Here is a 12,475-nt window from a genome sequence, read left to right as displayed (position 1 = left end):
GTCAAATATTATCAGTTAACTGCATCTTATTTGACACTATCCAAATAGTCCACTGATTTTGTTTTTAACTGATGCGTTTCCCACGGAACCAGAATGTCCTGGTATATGTTGCAGCCTTGGCTTTTAAAAAAAAATCTTGGTGTTATCATTTTTAGCAAGGGATGGATTGAGGGCTACATGCTCCCAAGCCTTACAGCAGTTGAGGATAGGGGTGTGCACTAAAAGAAATTCGGTATTATTCAAATTTGGGTATCCGGAATACCATGTATAATCTGTATATTCCAGATCCAAAAATACTGGTATACTATTTGGATTCAGACTTTATTCAGAATTCCAAATATATTTGGATCCATTATTCCCTATAGGGAAATTTTCTTTGAGGCTAGAGGAGCCATTTTTCAAGCATCAAAATTGTAGGAAACCTAGTACTGCTTGTCCACTAAAAATCTCCCAAGTTTTAAGTGAATTGGACCAAAAGGCCCAATTCTACAGGCCACCAAACAAGCCACCCCCCAGCCTCTCTATAATGCTTTCCATGGGGAGAAAATCCAAGCCTGGTCCAAAACACAGGAAGCCTTGCCTAAACACACCAAAGCAACCAATAACCCAAAACCTCCCAATTCCAACAGAACCAACAAAGCCAAATTTAACCAACAGAACCAAACTGAAGCAAAGGACCCTGTTGCAAGACCAACAGAACCAGTATCACTCCAAGATGCCAGGCAAAACCCAGGGCCATTGCAAGCCCAACAGACCCAACATCAAACCAGAGAATTTCAGCATACAACCTAGCAAGCCAGTAATACCAAGCCAGTAGCCAGGCCTGGCAATGGCAAATAAGCAACACTAACATGCGAGTGCATGCGCGCATGCACACGCACGCACGTGCACACACACACAGAGAGAACAATGCTGCCTCCCTCCCCGCTTCTCCTATTGCCTGGGAAGCCTGAAATGGATGGGGGAACAAGCTGCTGCATTCTTTTAAATGAGATTTCCAGATAGTTCCAAATATATCTGTATTACTGGGGAATGTAAATATAATTTTATCTGAATATACCCCCATAAACCAGATATATCCAGATATACCTGAATAATACCAAATAGGTATTTTTGGGGTATATATTCAGCTCAGGAATACAGAATTGCACAACCTTAGTTGAGGACAAACCTATCTCCAGAGCACAGCTTCTCCGACTGGCTCCCTGCCATAACTCTGAGCATTTTCAAAGGGAAGAAGATTGTTGTTGTTCTTTTTTTAATACTTTCTGGTACTTGTTTCTATTTGCAGTAATGCCTTGCTATTGTACCGTAAGGCACTACTGAGCCCTCACTTAGCGGCATCTTAGCCTCTTTGTTAATTGAAAGATTACTCCTGAATAACAAAATGATAAAGTTGGATTTTGCTCCCCCCACCACACTCCAAATCTCAGGCTGCACATAAGTAAGCCACGTGGTGTCAGCAGAGGCCATGGATATTACTGACATGGAGGAGCTACATAGCCGTCAGTAAGAGGCTCTTCACTTCAAGCCCCTACAGTTCTTGGACTTCAGTGCTGATATTGCTCTTTGTAAAGGTTTAAAGCACTTCTCAGACATTGTCTCCCAGGAACCCTGAAACCCACACACACCCCATAAGGAAGGCTACAATTAATATCCCTGACATTGCCCAGATGGGGCTGAGAAAAGAAAACAGAAGTAGACCAAGGTTTACTTAGCAAGATCCTGCCTAAGCTGAGATCTGAACCAGGACTTATCTCGGAAAATCCACAACAAACCACAGGACTTCTCTGTCTGGAAAATCCACAACAAACCACAGGACTTCTCCGTTCACAGCTCAGAACAGCTGGCTCTACCAGACTACGTATCTTTAGAATTACATCTGCCATGGCCTTCAAGACAAGTCATCACTTCCTGAAACTCCAGCCAGCTCACATCTTGGGCTTATCTGGAGCAAGAGGGGGACACATCTGGGCACATCAGATTTGCCAGCTCTAGACAACAATGGTAAAATAGAGGTTGGGAAATGTTTTCTTGTTGGGCTATAATCTCCTTCCATCTACTGCAAGATCATCCCCACTGGTAATCAATTAGGAATGCTATTAAATTTCACAGCACTGAAATCCTTATTTTGTTTTCAATTTTCCCTTGGAGGCATTGAAACCCCATTGCAGAACTAGAAAAAGTACAAAAGAGGGCAACCAAGATGATTAAAGGGTTGGAGCACCTTTCTTATGAGGAAAGGCTGAAGAGTCTGGGACTTTTCAGTTTAGAAAAGAGATGATTCTGCGAGACATAGATTCAAGTGGATACCCATGTTGGTCTGCATTAAAAGAGCAAGATTTGAGTCCAGTAGCACCTTAGAGACCAACTAGATCTCCAGGGTATGAGCTTTCAAGTGTCAAAACTCCCTTTGTCAGATACAAGGAGTGGGAAAAGGTTGGAGTCTTTATAATCCAGGTAGAGGATGGGAGGTGTATTGTAAATTAGAATGTCAGGAAGTTGTAATTAGCTTGATAGAGCATGGGTGTGAAGGACAAAAAATTAGCATCTGTAATGTAAGAGTGCCTTGATTCAAACCCGGGAGTGGGTGGGTCCATTGTTCCAAATTTGCAGATAAACTCAGTTTCAGCTATCTCACTTTGTAATTTTGTCAGATGAAGGGGAATATGATATAATAGAAGTTTATACAATTATGCACAAGGTAGAAAGGATGGGCAGAAAGAAGGATTTCAGGGCTGTGAAATTTAATAGCATTCCTAATTGACTGACCTGCTGATTTCTGTGAATCATGTTAAGGGCTCAGGAGCAAGTCAGGTTGGTTTTCTTCTGGTCAGTTGGCAACCCTCTCTATGAAGCATTGCCTATTTCATGCATACTTTGTTAGACTACGTCCCTTCTTGTTTTAGGAAACTTAAGCACTGCAAAGCAGGCAACACTGCAACAAAAGCCCCCTTGGTTTATTCCTATCAGAAATCAGAGACTAACAGGAAGCTGCAGCAGGATCTGTTCAGTCTGCCTGGTGCACAGCTCCACTCACCAAATCAGCAGGTAAAGACTAGCAACTGGTGTTTGCCCATCAAGCTGCAATTAGAAGCTCAGGAAGAGCTGGGTTGTCAACTCTAGGCTGAGAAATTCCTGGAGATTTGAGGGTGGAGCCCAGTTGGACAGTTTGGGGAGGAGAGGGACCTTAGCCATTTTCCCCAGGGCAACTAATCTCTTGTCATCTGGGAATCAGCTGTAATTCTGGGAGATCACCAGGCCCCACCTGGAGGCTGGCAACCATAGGAACAGTGGCAGCAGGTACTAGATATGCCATACAGGGAGTGTTCATGTTATGAGTTCATGCAAATCAGACAACTGATCTTCATATGCAATCCAGTTGCAAAGTCAGGATTTTCTCAAATTAGGAAATTACTGTTGGCAAAATCTGGTGGGTGATTAAGGGCATAAGGAAAATGTGTTTATAGTGGGGAATTTGTAGAGAGGATATACCAGACAACACAATCTTTTTTTGCTGCTTTAAGTGTAAGGCACTTTGAAATTGTATCCTTTGACTAACCATTGCATACAATGCTCAGCCTTCTTTTACATACCAATTTTTCTCCAACACCACAGGGACTAGATGTTCTTCCACACCACTCTGTTGAATATAAACTTGGTGGCAAACCCAGGCTTACTTTTGCATACTCTGTAAATGGCTCTGAATCTTCCACTTCAGAGTCTAGAATATCAACTATAGCTCAACCCAATCCTGTGTGTCCAAGAAAAGCTCATTCTGCCTTGATCTTGATGTTTTTGTACCTCCAGTAAATTTAATTCATTCCACTCTGAAATGCCCCATTGGAAACAGCACTGTGCATTCTTTGATCAAGTGAGAAATAAATGAAATTCTCAAAGAATCATAGCAAGCTGTGTTTTCGTCCCCCCTATGCCCCCTGTGGCCCTCCAGTTCCTTATTTAATGCAACCTCTGTTAAACAAGAGAAGTCAGAAAATTGGTATGAAAATGAAGAATCATTTCTTCACACTCAGTAATAGTTTTCTCCTCTCGTTGTGACTTCTGACATCACAATCTGTTACCATGGCATTTTGAGAAATGTCAGAATAATTATGTTCAAGACCGTTACCTTTTGGCACGGTGAAGCCCCATAAATGGTGGGCTGAGCAGGATGGCTTTGAAGTAACTGGAGCTCTAGAAGGACACAACTGCATCAGAAATTGGAACTATCAAATCCTCCCCTCCCCATTCCAGTTCTTCAGGTGACAGAGGCAAACAAGAACGAGACCAACCAAACCCAGCTCCCTCACCAACAAAAACTCTGCACTCCAGCACATTAACAATTGCAAGAAAGATCCTTCCTTAACACAAACATCACATCTTCTTCGTTCTATCCAAGGGGTCCTTAATACACAATGCTCTAGCTCTGTGTGAGCTGCAGGACTTTGTTCTAATATATTTTTCCCTCTGCATGGGAAAGTTGGCTAGATCTGATACACTCATGATGTACTGGGACCAGTGTCCGATGCTCCCTTTAACTTGCTGAGCAAGCTGCCAGTGGGCAACAGACCCTAGAGGCCCACTTGCAACCAGGAACAAGCTGCGCAAAGTATGGTCCCTATGGTTCCAGATATGCCTAACCTTGCTGCCATTTTGGCCCAGGTCCCAGGTAAACAACTCCTGAAGGGCTGCCAGTACCTAAGGCATGTACTTTGGATGTACATCATAAAGAGCACCCATGACATGGCTCTAAATTGCTATGCCAGGCTGTACTCCACAGTGATAGAGCCATACCTCTTACCCCTGAGCATAGGATACCCTGCAGAGTTCAAGCACTCTCCAGCACAACACTCTCCAACACAAACCAGACACCCTTGGAAGGGAGAAAATCCTTTGTCCCACATGTTCCAGTTCTGCTTCTACAGCCAGGAGCAGCGACTGTCTTGGTGAATGCTTGGTCTCAACCCCATGCTTGCTCAAATAATGCAGGCATGGAGGAGACGCACTTCTATTGGGAAGTCAGTGGGAGGATGGGGTGCTGTAGTAGCCTGCATATGCCTGCTGAATTTATCTTACAAATCCTACTGCATCTCCAGGTCCAATCCCAGCTCTGGAAGGCAGCTCCAGCCCATTTCCATTCCTTGCTGCCCTCTGGTTAGGATCCCACACAGTTTTAGACTGGAGAGGTGAAATTGACAAAGCCTTCCAAAAGCGAAGATGAAACTGACAAATTCTCTGAAGAGTGAACTCTGCCGGCTCTGTCTTTTAAACTACGCTTCCCAGCTAACATTGCCTCTCCCTACACTTGACAAACACACACTGAGGCGTCTCATGTAGAGAGACTCAAATATCCCCAAGTGAGTTATTTTAATTGCCATTCCTTGTCATTGCAAATGTTGTGGTTGAGTTGGCAATCAGCATGGTAGCAAATTGGGAGTCTCCTGCTTACATGGCAAGAGTACTACATACTCATAGGACTCCCCAGCTATGCAGAAAAATATGCCTTTGTAAATCTAAAGATGAAGACATGGGCTGATGAGGACTGAACATGCTCATTGCTATTGGAGTGCTGAGAGCTGTTTAGCATCACTTAAATGATGGGTAGAAACATTGGGAGGGAATTTAGACTGTTTGGGTCCTCGAGTGCATAATCCTGGAGTAAAAGGTTTGGGTCAGGGAAATACATTTCCAAATAATGCTCCCCACCCCCACATACACACACAGTTCTATGAGGGTCCCTAACTTGTGTCAGGCTAGTACTGAGATGCAGTAGATCTGGGCCACTCAGAGTAATCCCTGTCTTACCTGAAACTGCAGCATTTAGCCTGGGAAATGTCTTTCCAGTTTCCAATGCAGATCTGATTCTTCTCCTGTACTCCCAAGACAAACTTCACATCGTTCTGTTCTTTGCATAGTCAGAGGAACTTTTGTTACATAACCACTTGGGCACTGACTAGCTGTAACTTTCTGTAGGTTCTCCGACAAAGCAGGATCCGTTTTGTTTCATTTTTTATTAGCGCAAAGCTAACTATTCTTCCTGCTTCAAGTAGCTACATATTAAATGCATTTCTGCTTGTTAAAGTTCCTCAACCTACTGCAGAGTCTATTTTCGGATTTCAGGTGGTGATGCCAGAGTTTAAAAAACCCACTCACCCGTGCAAACCAGCTTCCATAAAAATGCAACTGAACTGGAGGCTGCCAAGACAACATTCTGCCATTCCTGGATGACTGCAGCACAATGAAAAAGAAAGAAAAGCAGGGGCGGGGGGACAAATATCTATGGCAATTGGCTTCAATATCTGTGCAATCTTACAGTGCAATCTTAAACAGAGTTACACCCAGCCTAAGCACATTGAAACCAATGGGTTTAGATTGGAATAACTTTTCTTAGGACTGCACTGCTATTTTAGTTTTTTAATGTTCTTTTTGAAATATAAAGCCAGCAGCCAGAATATGTCACTTTGCACCATCATTCTGAAAGCACCTATCATCTCAAAATTGGGAAGGGGGGGATTCTAACACCAAAGACCTACTAAATTGTGTGTCATAAGCTACACACAGTAGAAAGGTAATAATCAAGATGCTGGAGGGCAGTTTACACACTGCACCTGTTTGGCAGAACAGGAGAAGCTCTCATCTGGAGAAAGAGGTCAAAGGAGACAGGCACCAAATGCTTACAAGAAAAAAGTAAATGATTCGAGGAGGGGATGAGGTAGGGCTGTTGCTAGGCTGGGCAGATGGCAGAGCACTGACTCTTCTTCTTGGCTGTAAGGAGAGTCATGGATAGAAATGTATAAAATCACATATGATGGGGAAGAACTTTTTTCGCCCTTTCCCATAATGCTAGAATTCAGGGGTTACCTGGTGAAGTGGACAGGCAATAGATTTAGAGCAGATAAAAGGAAGTAGTTTATCACTGATAGCATAACGGCACTTATGGAACTCTCAGCCACAGGACAGAATAATGGCCACTAGCTTAGGTGGCTTTAGACAAAGAGGGATAAATCCATCAACAGCTATCAGTCAAGATGGGCCTGTTGAGAAGTAATATATCTCTGAATAGCAGTTGCAGGTGGCATTCAAAAACAGAGGGAGGCTTTCTGTATTTATTAAAATGTTTTTGCCTGCCTTTCCTCATGGTTCATGGAGGCTTACAATAATAGATTGAAAAATATTTATAGTTAAAAACTAAAGAAAATAATCCCAAATCCCCCCCCTGCCCTCTTAAAAGATGCCTGTCATTTAAATCCCCTCAAAAGTCCTGGTAGACAGGCTAAAGATCTTCATGGTGGGAGCCCCCCTGACCACTTCAGAGAGCCCGTTTTGTAGTGTAAGGGCCACAGTTAGGGTTGCCAGCTCCAAGTTGGGAAATCCCTGGAGATCTTGGGGGTGAAACCTGGAGAAACCTGGAGAAAGTGGGGTTTGGGGAGGGAAAGGACCTTGGCATGGCATAATTCCATAGAGTCCACCCCCAAAAGTAGCCATTTTCTCCAGGTGAACTGATCTCTGTGGCCTGGAGACCAGTTAGAATTCCAGGAGATTTCTGGCCACTACCTGGAGGCTGGCAACCCTAGCCACAGTAGAAAAGGGCTGAGCTCTGGTTGATGCCAGATGGGCCACCCTGAGAGGAGGTATCTCCAGCAGATGGCTGCCTGAAGGCTGAAGCTGGCACACAGGGACATAAAGAAGTAGACAGTCCTTCAAATACTGTCAGATACAACGGTCCTTTGGAAGGATAATAGAGCTCATTTTACTCTTAGCCTCCGCCCTATATACAAAATTTAATTTTAGAATGTGTGAGAGGAAAAAGATTACCTGTTCGCACAAGAACGAAACCCCTATTTTTTTTTTTTTGCTAGGTACTGTTCCGAGTGTATGCTGAGGTAAGTTCAGGCCAGCAACTCATACAGAGACATACAAAAAGCAGTCTATATAGAGGAAGTGTCAGGCAGAGGAGGGAAGGGACACCGCAAGTGAAGAGTTCTCGTTTGACAACAAAGAGGAGCTGAAATCACCAACAGCAAATGGCGGAGACCTGCTGTGAAGGGCACCGGCCAGTGGGTGCGGAAGTCCCAGTGCCGCAAAGGGTGAGACCTAAGGGACATTGGTCACCTTGTTAAACACCCAGAGGGGGACGAACATCAGGGTAAGGGCCTTAATTGACTCGAGGTGCAGCAGAGACTTGATTGCCCCTGCACTCGTGAGTGACAGGGTTGGGGCTGGAGGTGTCGAAGCTACCTGGGCCTCTAGTGTTCGAACAGATGGTGATGAAGGGGACGCCCCCTAGTTACAAAACCAAGACCACCCCAGTGGGAATGGGGGGACATTGGGAGGAAAGGACTTTTGTGGTCAGCCCAGCCCCCAAGTTCCCCTTGGTGTTGGGAGTAAGATGGCTGTGGGACCGCGACCCCTACATGAGGTGGAAGGCCGGGGAGCTGTGTTTCCCTTCTGAAGCTTGCCAAAAACATGTATGGGATGTCAAGTGGGGCCAAAATTCTCCTGCCTCCCAGAGACTGTGTGTTTTAACTACGGAGGAGAGGAGAGGAGAGCATTCCTCCAGAGTACCAGGACTAAAGTCAGGTGTTTGAAGAGGAGGAGGCGGATGAATTACCTCCTCACGGAGCTACAGACTGTGCAATCGAGCTGATCCCAGGGACTAAATTACTGAAGGGGAAAATTTACTCAATGAACCCGGGAGAAAGAGCAAAGTTGCATAAGTTCCTTGATAAAAACCTGGCGCGAGGTTTCATCAGGCCAGCTAGCTCCCCCCATGCTGCCCCTGTGCTGTTCAGAAAGAAAAAGGACGGGGGCTTGTGACTGTACACAGACTATAGAGGAATCGATATGGTCTTGATGTCAAATGCCTATCCCATTTTGTTGATCAGAGACTCATCAGAGGATGAGTGGAAGACCGCTTTTAATACCCCCCTGGGGCAATCTGAATATCGAGTCATGCCTTTTGGGTTGCAAGGGGCCCCTGGGGTGTTCATGAATTTAATTAATGAAGTTCTCCACAAGTACCTTTATAAGGGAGTGATCATTTATCTTGATGACGTGGTGGTGTATTCAGAGGATTATGAATTCCATGTGAAATTGGTGCGGGAGGTGCTAAAAACCCTGTACCAACACAAACTATGTAAAACTGCCCAAGTGTGAGTTTCATAAAGAGGAGATGGATTTCCTGGGGTACCGAGTATCAGGGAGAGGCTTAGGAATGGATCTGACCAAAGTGGAAGCTGTACTCGGATGGGAAGCCCCTAAAATGTAGCGGCAGCTACAGTCATTCCTAGGGTTTGCTAACTTCTACTGACGCTTCATAAAATTTTTTGCTCAAGTTGCCTTGTTGCTTACAGACTTACTAAAAACCAAGGGGAAGGCAGCTGGGAAAGTGAGACCGAATGCCAAACTAGCCTGGTCTAATGAGTGGCAAACGGCCTTTGTGGAGCTAAAAACATGCTTCTTCTCCGAACCTGTACTGCACCATCCTGATGAGAGCTGCCCATTCGTGATACACGTGGATGTGAGCAATGTCGCTATGGGAGGAGTTCTCCTGCAGGAGGGGGAAGATGGGAAAATGCACCCCTGTGCTTATGTGTCCAAAAAATTCTAGGAGGCAGAGAGGAATTGGGTGGTATGGGACAAGGAAGTGGCAGCAGTCAAACTGGCCCCAAGTATGTGAATCGGCCTGATGCGGGGGGAATTGGCCTGAGGACTTAGAAAAGGGAGAAAATTATTGTTGGTATAAGAACAAGAAAATATATATCCCGCCAGGACTACAGGGAGAGATATTGAAACACTGTCATGAGGCCAAGTTGGCCAGGCATCTGGGTTGTTTGAAAACACTGCACTTAATACAAAGGCAGTTTTGGTGGCCAGGAATGCGGAAGGATGTATCACAATATGTGTCCACAAAAAATCTCAAGGGAGAACAACCAAGCAAAAAGTTGGGATGGGAATACATCAGACCTTATAAAATCCTTGAAGTAATAAATGGAGTAGCTGTTAAATTCAACCTGCCAAAGAATTTAAAACACAAACACCCAGTATTCTACTGCAGCTTGTTGAAGAAAGCCACGGAGGCGAACACCTGGCACCCGAAATCTGGAATTCCAATATAGAGACCTGAACGGCATTGCTGACACTTGATGGGGTATATATTGTTTTGTTTCAGTGCTGTTTCAAATTTCTGGAATCTATACACTGTTATATTTTTTATTGAATTTCCTGGCTGTTGATTGTATCGAATTACACTATGGAATCTGCCTTGAATCTCAGTGAGGAAGGCAGACTATAAATAATGTAAATAAATAAATAATGTTTGAAGATGAATAAGTGAATGAGTCTGAGATGATATAGCTGGTGCTTTTAGGGCCAGTGATCGTGTTGTTGAATATGAGGACAGAGGCCATTTCCATACTACTTACCTTCATCCAGAACGCTGCGGAATGTCACCAAAAAACCGCGGAAGATAGCATCTTCTCGTGTGAGTTTCACGCGATGTCTTCTGTTTTTTTTTCGTGACATTCCACGGCATTCTGGATGAAGGTAAGTAGTGTGGAAACGGCCGGAGTTGGCATCATGGTTTATTGCAGGCCCTGATCGTAGAGTTCGTGTCCATGTTGGGCTCCACCCTCTAAATCTCCAGAAATTTTTCATCCTGGAGTGGGCAACCCTACCTTCCTCCCATGCCAACCTGGTAGGATCCAAGGTGAGGTGCAAGTGCCTCTGAAAACACCCAAAATAATGATTGGACATGAATTTGATATTTTTAAAAAAATCAATATTCAAAAACCAGCAGGAGACCATTTTAATCTGCCAGGACATTCCATTGCTGACCTAAGAGTAGCAGTTTTCCATGCCTTGTATCTGATGAAGAGAGCTTTGATTCTCAAGAGCTCAAAGCTTGGAAATCTAGTTGATGTTTAAGGTGCTATTGGACCTGGATCTTGCTCTTCAGCTGCAGACCAACATGGGCAACCACCTGAAACTAAGCTCTGGCCTGAATTAGACAAAAAAAAACCTTTGGCTCATTGAAAAGAGGTAGTGTATTTTCTGTCCTGTGACACCAGCCTTCCAAACAAGCAATGCCACCATCTTCTCTTGATTTAGGTTCAGCATCCTCTATGGTTTCCCTCAGCCCCTTGATTACAGCATCCTCTACGGCTTTGAAAGCGATCTCCCAGCATAGCTCCCAACATGCACACCATTGTAAATACCCCCAAACAATTGCATAATTCATAACTCAGGGAGAGCTCAGATAAAAATATAATAGCTAAACTATCATTCTTCACTTGAAGTAAGTATATTCGTTTTATTTGTTACATGATTTTGATTTTCAATATTTGGGAGAGCTTTTGGAGAAAAGAATACACACATACAAACACAAAACCACAACCCAGAAATCACACTAACATCCCATAAGCATTTGTATTTTTGTCATTAGTAAAGTTTACTAATGACTACTAGTCAAATTTTCAAAATCCATTGCATATAAGTGAAGCCGCGGGATCCAGTTTCTCAAAGCTGACAAGCTATCACTTGACTGCCACAGACAGGCTCAAGGGCAAGGGATGATCCAGGGTTAGGCAAAATGTCAGAACACACTAGCACAGCAACCAATCTGAAGGGGGGTGAGTGGGATTTATCGCAGCCATTAAAAACAGGCAATGTTGGAAGAGCCAATAGGTTTAGGTGTAAATGTCATGAATGAATGTTAAGCAGTCTTTGGGGAGATCCTCCCCCTCCTGTTTTAGAAAACTGTTATTTAGACAATGCTGGTTAAATGCAGTTAATCTGGCAAAACCAATACCTTCAGAATTAAGAGCCGCCACATTGATCTCCCTTTAAACTTCATATGTTTGGTGAGAACATACACAGCACTGTAACACGATCTCCTCGTCTCCCCAAAATGCTAGAAGGCAGAGAGAAGGTCAGTGCCTTTCAGGAGGAGCTGCTGCAGGCCATTGTCGCAGACCACGCTTGGAAATCATTTTGGGGTTAAGCTGAACGCGCTTCCCCTCGAAAAACGCCAAGGGGCAATCAAGACCCATTGCGTCGCCCCACCTGCTGTCGATACAGCTGATGCTGGGGAGAGGCTATTTATAGCAACCTGGCTAAAGAGCAGCCAGTCGGGGCTTTGAGTCTGCCAACGTCATCAGCATGTAAACTCCTGGGGTGGGGGCAGGGCTGTAATTTAGGCAACTGACAAATGTGGAGCTGAGAGACGGGAACATATAGAGATGCCTCCTGCTTACTCAGACTCCTCTGACTGGCGGTGGCTCTCCACTGTCTCCACCAGGGTTGGTGTTCCTCAGTACCTGCTACCTGCGATATGTGGAATTTAATTTGGGACCATCTGCATGTGATCTGTCACTGAGTCATCATGGCTCCTGTCACTCCTCTGTACTGTGTGTAGACTCCAAGAGCTACGGCTCCTGGCAGGGACTTGTGAACCAGGATGCTCCAGTCTGAGCAA

The 12,475-nt window shown here is 44.5% G+C and overlaps 1 protein-coding gene across 2 annotated transcripts in view; it reads right to left on the bottom strand.

The window, feature by feature from the left end:
- The window catches only part of FGF13 (fibroblast growth factor 13), a 257,859-nt gene that overhangs the window by 144,720 nt on the left and 100,664 nt on the right, over nt 1-12,475 (bottom strand). Inside the window, exon 1 of one of the 2 annotated variants that reach the window (XM_054997004.1) lies at nt 11,810-12,003. The exons of the other annotated variant lie outside the window; for it this stretch is intronic. The gene's annotated coding sequence lies outside the window, so the exon portion shown is untranslated. Of the gene's footprint in view, nt 1-11,809; nt 12,004-12,475 lie in introns of those variants that run through there. 2 annotated transcript variants of the gene reach the window in all.

This window comes from Eublepharis macularius, chromosome 13 (genome assembly GCF_028583425.1).
Source record: "Eublepharis macularius isolate TG4126 chromosome 13, MPM_Emac_v1.0, whole genome shotgun sequence".
Lineage (NCBI taxonomy): Eukaryota > Metazoa > Chordata > Lepidosauria > Squamata > Eublepharidae > Eublepharis > Eublepharis macularius.
This window is presented reverse-complemented; position numbering and strand designations above follow the sequence as displayed.